This window comes from Alligator sinensis, unplaced genomic scaffold (assembly GCF_000455745.1).
Source record: "Alligator sinensis unplaced genomic scaffold, ASM45574v1 scaffold21_1, whole genome shotgun sequence".
NCBI lineage: Eukaryota > Metazoa > Chordata > Crocodylia > Alligatoridae > Alligator > Alligator sinensis.
In genome coordinates this window covers 1,163,422-1,170,412 of record NW_005842445.1, presented here as the reverse complement: position 1 = coordinate 1,170,412, position 6,991 = coordinate 1,163,422, and the positions used below count along the sequence as shown (strand labels likewise).

General features: G+C 51.3%; 1 non-coding gene across 1 annotated transcript; it reads left to right on the top strand.

Moving 5' to 3' along the window:
* Positions 1 to 341: 341 nt before the first annotated feature.
* On the top strand, positions 342 to 456 carry LOC112551380. Its single transcript, XR_003095675.1, has one exon. It is a non-coding gene; the product is annotated as a small nucleolar RNA SNORA17 (small nucleolar RNA).
* The last annotated feature ends 6,535 nt before the right edge of the window (positions 457 to 6,991 follow it).

The window sequence follows — 6,991 nt, the reverse complement described above, 5'->3', positions numbered from 1 at the left end:
TGAAAAACCCCAAATCAAATGACAAAATATATAGGATGCAGGAACAAACTATCCCGATGCACAGGAAGACTAGCAAGTATGGCAGAAGACCAGCTTGGCTTAGCAGGGAACTCTTCAGTAAACTAAGTCACAAAAAAGAAGCTTATAAGAAGTGGAAACTTGCACAAATAAATAGGGAAGAGTGCTCGGGCATGCAGGGATGAAGTCAGGAAGGCCAAAGCATAACTGGAGTTGTAGCTAGCAAGGGATGTGAAGAGTAACAAGGGTTTCCAAAATTATGTCAGTAGCAAGAGGAGAATCAGGGAAAGTGTGGGTCCCTTGCTGAATGGGGGAGGCAACCTTGTGACAGAGGATGCAGAAAAGGCTGATGTGCCTTTTTTGCCTCCATCTTCACAGACAAGGGCAGCTCCCAGGCTACTGCGCTGGGCAGCTCAGTTTGAGGTGGAGGTGAGCACCTCTCACCATCAAACATGTGCTCTGCTTGGTATGACTTCCCCTTCCTTAGATCTCAGTGAATGAGGTGTCAACATGCACATGACAGGGAGGGAGGGAGGGAGATGCTGCAGACTGGCTGAGATGGATTTTGATGTCATAATGCCAGCTAGGAGCCACATTTGGCTAGTGAGTCACAAAGAGCATTTATACACATATCTTTCGCTGCTTCGGCATGCCAGAAATCCAGCGCTTCATGGCAGACTTGATTAATTGAGCCTGCAGAGCATGCGAACTGACACACCTGGCACTGCATCACATCCATTTGTATAAATGGGAAAATGTGCATCAGCGCTAAGAAAATGCATTGGTGCGCTTTAAAACTAGAACACCTTTGATGTATTTTAGTTCAAAAGCTCACCACTGCCATTTTCTCAGTGCTGACATACATTTTGCTATTTATACAAATGCATGTGATGCAGCGCCAGATGCTTTTAAAAGCGCTTGGTCATTGCATACATGTCCTTCTACAGGTAGATAGGGAGCCAAAGGAAGGTGCAGGGAAGCATAGGACCCCTACAGGACAAACTAGGGCAATTGGTGAGGGGGCAATTGGGGGGGCAGGGGGACAAAGCTGAGCTCTTCAATGAGTTCTTTGCATCTGTATTCCTAGACACGGACCAAGACAAATCTCCCAGTTGGATCATAGATAGACACAGGAGGGACACCAGCCCACCAAGTGTTAGCACAGACTTAGTGAAGGGGCACTTGGAGGGGCGGGATGTGTTCAAATCAGTGGGCCTGGACAAACTTCATCCAAGGGTGCTGAAGGAATTGGCCAGGGTCATAGCAGAGCTGCTGGCACGGCTGTTCAAGCACTCATGGTGCTCTGGTCAGGTCCCAGAGGACTGGAAAAGGGCCAATGTGGTCCCTGTTTTCAAGAAGGGGAGGAGGGAAGAACAGGGAAACTATAGGCCAGTTAGTCTCACCTCCAGCCTTGGGAAAACTCTAGAAAAAATCATTAAGGATCACATTTGTGGAGGCCCAGCAGGGGAAATAATGGTGAAAGGAAATCAGCACCGGTTCATTGCAGGTAGATCCTGCCTGACTAACCTTGTTTCTTTTTATGACCAGGTCACAAAATGCTTAGACACAGGAGTCGAGGTAGATGTTATCTACCTAGCCTTTAAGAGAGCCTTCGATACAGTATTTCATTCTGTTCTGGTAAATAAACTGACAGGCTGTGATGCAGATGATTCCATGGTCAGGTGGGTGGCAAATTGGCTTAGGGGGTCACACCCAGAGAGAGTGGTGGTGGATGGGTCGATATCAGCCTGGAAAGATGTGGGCAGTGGAGTCCTGCAAGGCTCTGTCCTTGGACTGGTGCTATTCAATGTCTTCATCAGTGACTTGGATGAGGGCATGGAGAGCACCCTATCCAAGTTCCCAGATAATACCAAATTATGGGACAAAGTTAACACCAGAGGGTAGGGAACAGATCCAGGCAGATCTGGACAGGTTGGAAAAATGGGCAGAACGAAATAGGATGCAGTTCAACAAAGACAAGTGCAAAGTGCTGCACCTGGGCAAAAAGAACCACCAACACACTTACAGGCTGGGGGATGACCTCAGCAGCACAGCAGCGGAAAGGGATCTTGGAGTCATGGTTAACTCCAAGATGAACATGAGTCATCAATGTGACAAAGTGATCAACAAGGCTAACTAACTGCACTTTATCATACATTAGCAGATGCATGATGAACAGGTCCAGGGAGGTGATGCTTCCCCTCTGTGGCACTGGTCAGGCCACAGTTGGAGTACTGCATCCAGTTTTGGGCGTCACACTTCAAGAGGGATGCAGAGAATCTTAAGTGGGTTCAGAGGAGGGCCACTCATATGGTCAGAGGCTTGCAGGCAAGGCCCTACGAGGAGAGACTGAGGGACCTAGATCTCTTCTCCGCAAGAGATCTTCACAAGAGAAGGCAGAGAGATGATCTTGTGGCTGCCTATAAATTCACCAGGGGAGGGCAGCAGGGAATAGGAGATGCTATATTTACTAGGGCACCCCCTGGAGTAACTAGGAACAGCAGTCACAAATTTATGGAGAGCAGATTTATGTTGGACATTAGAAAGAACTTCACAGTAAGTGTTGCCAGAACCTGGAATGGGCTTCCAAGGGAGGTGGTACTCTTCCCATCCCTGGTGGTCTTCAAGAGCAGACTGGACAATCACCTCGCTGGGGTCATCTGACCCCAGCGCTCTTTCCTGCCCAGGGCACGGGGTCGGACTCGATGACCTACTGAGGTCCCTTCTGACCCTAACATCCATGAATCTGTGAATCTATGTGTGCATGTGCCCGAAGCACTGGCAACAAGGGACTCCCCAGGTAGCTGGCCAGTCTGGGGAGGGTGACCACCCCTCCCCACTTGGGCAGAACAGTCCTGAAATGTAAACATCAAAATCCCAATCCCAAACTGAATGACTCCGGGACAGAATTTGTCCCAGATTTCCCTCAACACAGTGAAATCATAGCAACTGTTGTCCCAGTATCATGTGCAGGGATCTGGATTTTCTGTTCACTGCAGAAAAACAGAGGAAATGGTGGGTTTCCCCTTGCAGGCTGGCAGAGTTCTAGCCTGCAAGGGGCCGCTTGGGGCAGGGGAGAGCAGGATTCAGGGGGAACCATGTGCACGTGTGCACGCACACACGTACATGGCCACAATACAGTCAGGCAGCGGTGAAGAGCGGCTCCCCCAGCTGTCTGCAGATAAGTCTATGAGGGAAAGGAGGGGACATAGGCAATGTGGGAGGTGCAGGGGGTGGAGAGCAGTTTGAAGCCCCCAAGGTGAGGCTCCACTTGGTTCCACTCCGGCTGTGTCACCCATGACGGAAAGGGTGCAGGTAGAGCCGTCCCTAGGGGTGTGTGAGGCCTGGGGCATAACAGTCTGTGCAGGGCCTGGCGGGGAGTGGGGGGTGGTGAGTGGCTGGAGCTGGCAGTGCTCAGTGGCAGCGGCAGCAGCAGAGCCGGTGGCACTCAGCAGTGCTGGTGTGTGGCAGCCGCAGCGGGGCCTGTACGGCACTGACCATGGAGGCCCCCAAAGTGCGGGGCCCATGGCAGTTGCCCCTATTTGCCCCGCCCCGGGGATGGTCCTGGGTGCAGGCATGTTTCTCACTATTGGCGATGTGTATGGTGCTGGCAGTCCATGTAGGTGGTCACCGCTCACCATGCCCACCCCACCTCCAACACTGCTGGTGGCATCTGTGGGCTCGCCACCCTCTTCCCCCTGCTAACACTGCTGTGGCTGTCTATGGGAGCTCCCTGCTCCCATGCCCCCACTGCCGATAGCGCCACTGCCGCCTGCTGGCGGTAGCTGTGCCCCTCCAGCTTCCGGGGGCACGCAGTGTTCATGTTTCCCACTTTTGCATTTTGAAAAGGTGGTCACCCTAAGTCTGAGAATGTTGCATCCGAGGCTGGATCACGCTGGAGGCTGTAGAGTGTGTGAGGAGGACCAAGTGCTTGCAGGAAGGCAGGGGCTGGAGCTCCTTCAGGGGTGTCCTGAGTTCCTGGTTGGCAATAATGATGAAGGAAGTAGTTTCAGAGATGGGCAGAGGTTGGAGAGCAAGAGATGGGAGGACAAAGGAAGGTGGGAAGTGTTACTGACCACACTGAGATGAGAGCAGAACAAGGGATCCACCATCCTCTAATGTATCAGATCCTCTAATGCAGAGCTTTCCAAACTTTTCATGTTGGTGACACACTTTTTAGACATGCATCATTTCGCGACACAGTAATTCAGTTCCGGGGGAGGGGCCAAGGGAAGCAGACACGAGTAAGGGAGCTCCGCGGTGCCCTTCCGCAAAATTTTCTGCATTTCGCGCAACACACCTACACACTGCCGCCGACACACTAATGTGTTGCGGCACACAGTTCGGAAGGATCTGCTCTAATGTATCATTAGGGACAACTGGAGGATTGCAGGCTTAACTGCTCGACAGTTCGGTGGGTAGGAAGCTGGCTACGGGGTAGGACCCAGAGAGTTCCAATGAATGGATCTGTGTTGTCCTGGCGAGAAGTGGCCAGTGGTGTCCCTTAGGAGTCCGAGCTTGGTCCACTGCTTTTCAATATCTTCATCAATGATTTGGATGTGGGGGGGTGAAGGGCTCACTGCCTAAGTTTGCAGACAACACCAAGTTATGGGGGAGTGTGGTCATGCTTGAAAATAGGCTGCAGATACAGGTGGACCTAGACAGGCTGGCAAGGTGGGTGGATCAGAACCAGATGAAGTTCAACATTGAGAAGTGTAAAGTGCTCCATCTGGAGACAAACAACCCCCAACATACTTACAGGCCCAGTGGTGCCAAACTGACAGCACCACAACTGAAAGGGACCTAGGAGTAATAATTGACCATAGTATGGACACGAGCTGGCAATGCGATGCTGTAGCCAGCAGGGCAAACAATACTCTGGCATGCATCGGTCGATGCATCTCCAGCAAAACCAAGGAGGTGATTCTTCTGTTTTACTCTGCATTGGTGAGACTGCAGTTGGAGTACTGTGTCCAGTTCTGAGCACCGCACTTCAAGGATGTGGAAAAGCTTGAGAGAGTCCAGAGAAGGGCCACCTGTATGATCAGAGGCTTGCAAGGCAAGTCATATGAGGAAAGGCTGAGGGACTAAAAAAAGAGAAGGCTGAGAGAGGACTTGGTAGCAGCTTACAGCTATATCAAGGGAATACATCGAGGGCTCGGTGAACAACTGTTCACCAGGGCACCCTTGAGGAAAACCAGGATTAATGGCCACAAACTCCTGGAAGACTGTTTCAGGCTTAACACTAGGAAAAACTCCTTCACAGTCAGGGTGTCCAGGCTGTGGAATAAGATCCCTCCAGAGGTGGTGTAATCATTTACCCTGGAAATCTTCAAGAGGAGACTGGATGGTTACCTTGCTGGGGTCACCTGACCTCAGTTGTCTTTCCTGCCTAGTGCAGGGGGCTGGACCCGATGATCTTACGAGGTCCCTTCATACAATCTATGAATCATCCATTTAATCAGTCCTGGATTCCAGCCTCTAATCCAGATGGTGCCTGCCCATAGTGACATCCTGCAATGCTTTATCTGAAATAGCTGCCTATCCCCTTCTCTAATCCCATCTCTGGTCGGTCTGTCTGTCTGTCTGTCCCAGAGCCCTGAACCTCTCATATCCCAAGCCCATAGATTCATTATTACAAAGGAAAACTTGATCTCCTCTTCTGGAAGCAAATGTACAAAGCAGCTCTCAGCATGTACATATTGCAGCAAGAAACACCCATCTCTCCTGTGGTAGCCACTTTTCAGAAACACGCTCAATATCACAGTTTCACTGTGTAAACAAAAATGTCCTCAAGGCAGTTACGGGCCTCTGGGGCAGTAATGAGGCCTTCAAACCTCCCCTTACAGCCTCATCCCAAATCTCTGGTGTAACACAACATACACACCAGCCCCTGGGCTGTAACATCAATAATATTGGAAATTGCCCTCTGCCCCTTTAAGAGTGTAGGCCTGTGCTCACTATTACAGCACCCTGGGCTCCACTGTTCCTGCGGGCAGCTGAGCAGGCAGCCAAACATCCCTGGGTGGCCCCTTTCCCTGAGGCTGCCAGGGAGAGAACCAGCCCCTAGCCAGCCTCAGCCTTGGGCTTATGGCTCTCAGGGCACTGCCTACATCGGTCACCTGGCAGGTGCCTGCCAGTTGCTCCGTTAGCCTGGTACCCTGGTGACCTGCTGCTGTGGTGCCCTGCCTAGACTGCAGGACTCCCTGGCTAGGCTGCTTCTCCCCTTAAAGGAAGAGAGATCCTCAGGCTCTCTGTTACACCCATCCACAGAGTCACCGCCCCTGCACCCCCTGCCCCACCCCAACAACAAAAAGGACCTGCTGCTCACGCACAACAAGGTCATACACATACACAACTCTGACTGGAGCCTGGGCTCCTGCACTAACAACACAAGCAGCTGCTCAGCACCATTCCCTACTGGGGCCTTTTCTGCCGTTTACACCGGCTGTTTGCATCAAGGGAAGGCACCAGCAAATGTTCATTCCAGACACTACTGTCATGCACTTGCGAGTCACAGACCGCCGGTGGGATGGACCATTCACCAAGTCTATTGTGACCATTTCCTGAATTAAACTTCTATTCCATGCTGATTTTTCCCCACTTTATGCCATGGGCTTCTCAGGGTAAAGCCATCAAGTTTCTCTGGTAAGAGCTACCCCATTAAAGCCATCAGAAAGAGAACGTCACCTCCCCAGCAGCCCTGTCTCCCATTCTCACCCTGGCTTCCCACGCCATCCCCAAAGACCAGATAGGCCTAAGAATCCACCACTCCTGCCATTACCTTTGTCTGTCTTTCAAAATTCCCCTCCTTTCCACTACTTCCCTGCTTCTCAGCTCACGTGACAGTGATGTCACAAGGCCTTTTGGCAGGACCTTCACCTATTCATAGATTCATAGATTCATAGATGTTAGGGTCGGAAGGGACCTCAATAGATCATCGAGTCCGACCCCCTGCATAAGCAGGAAAGAG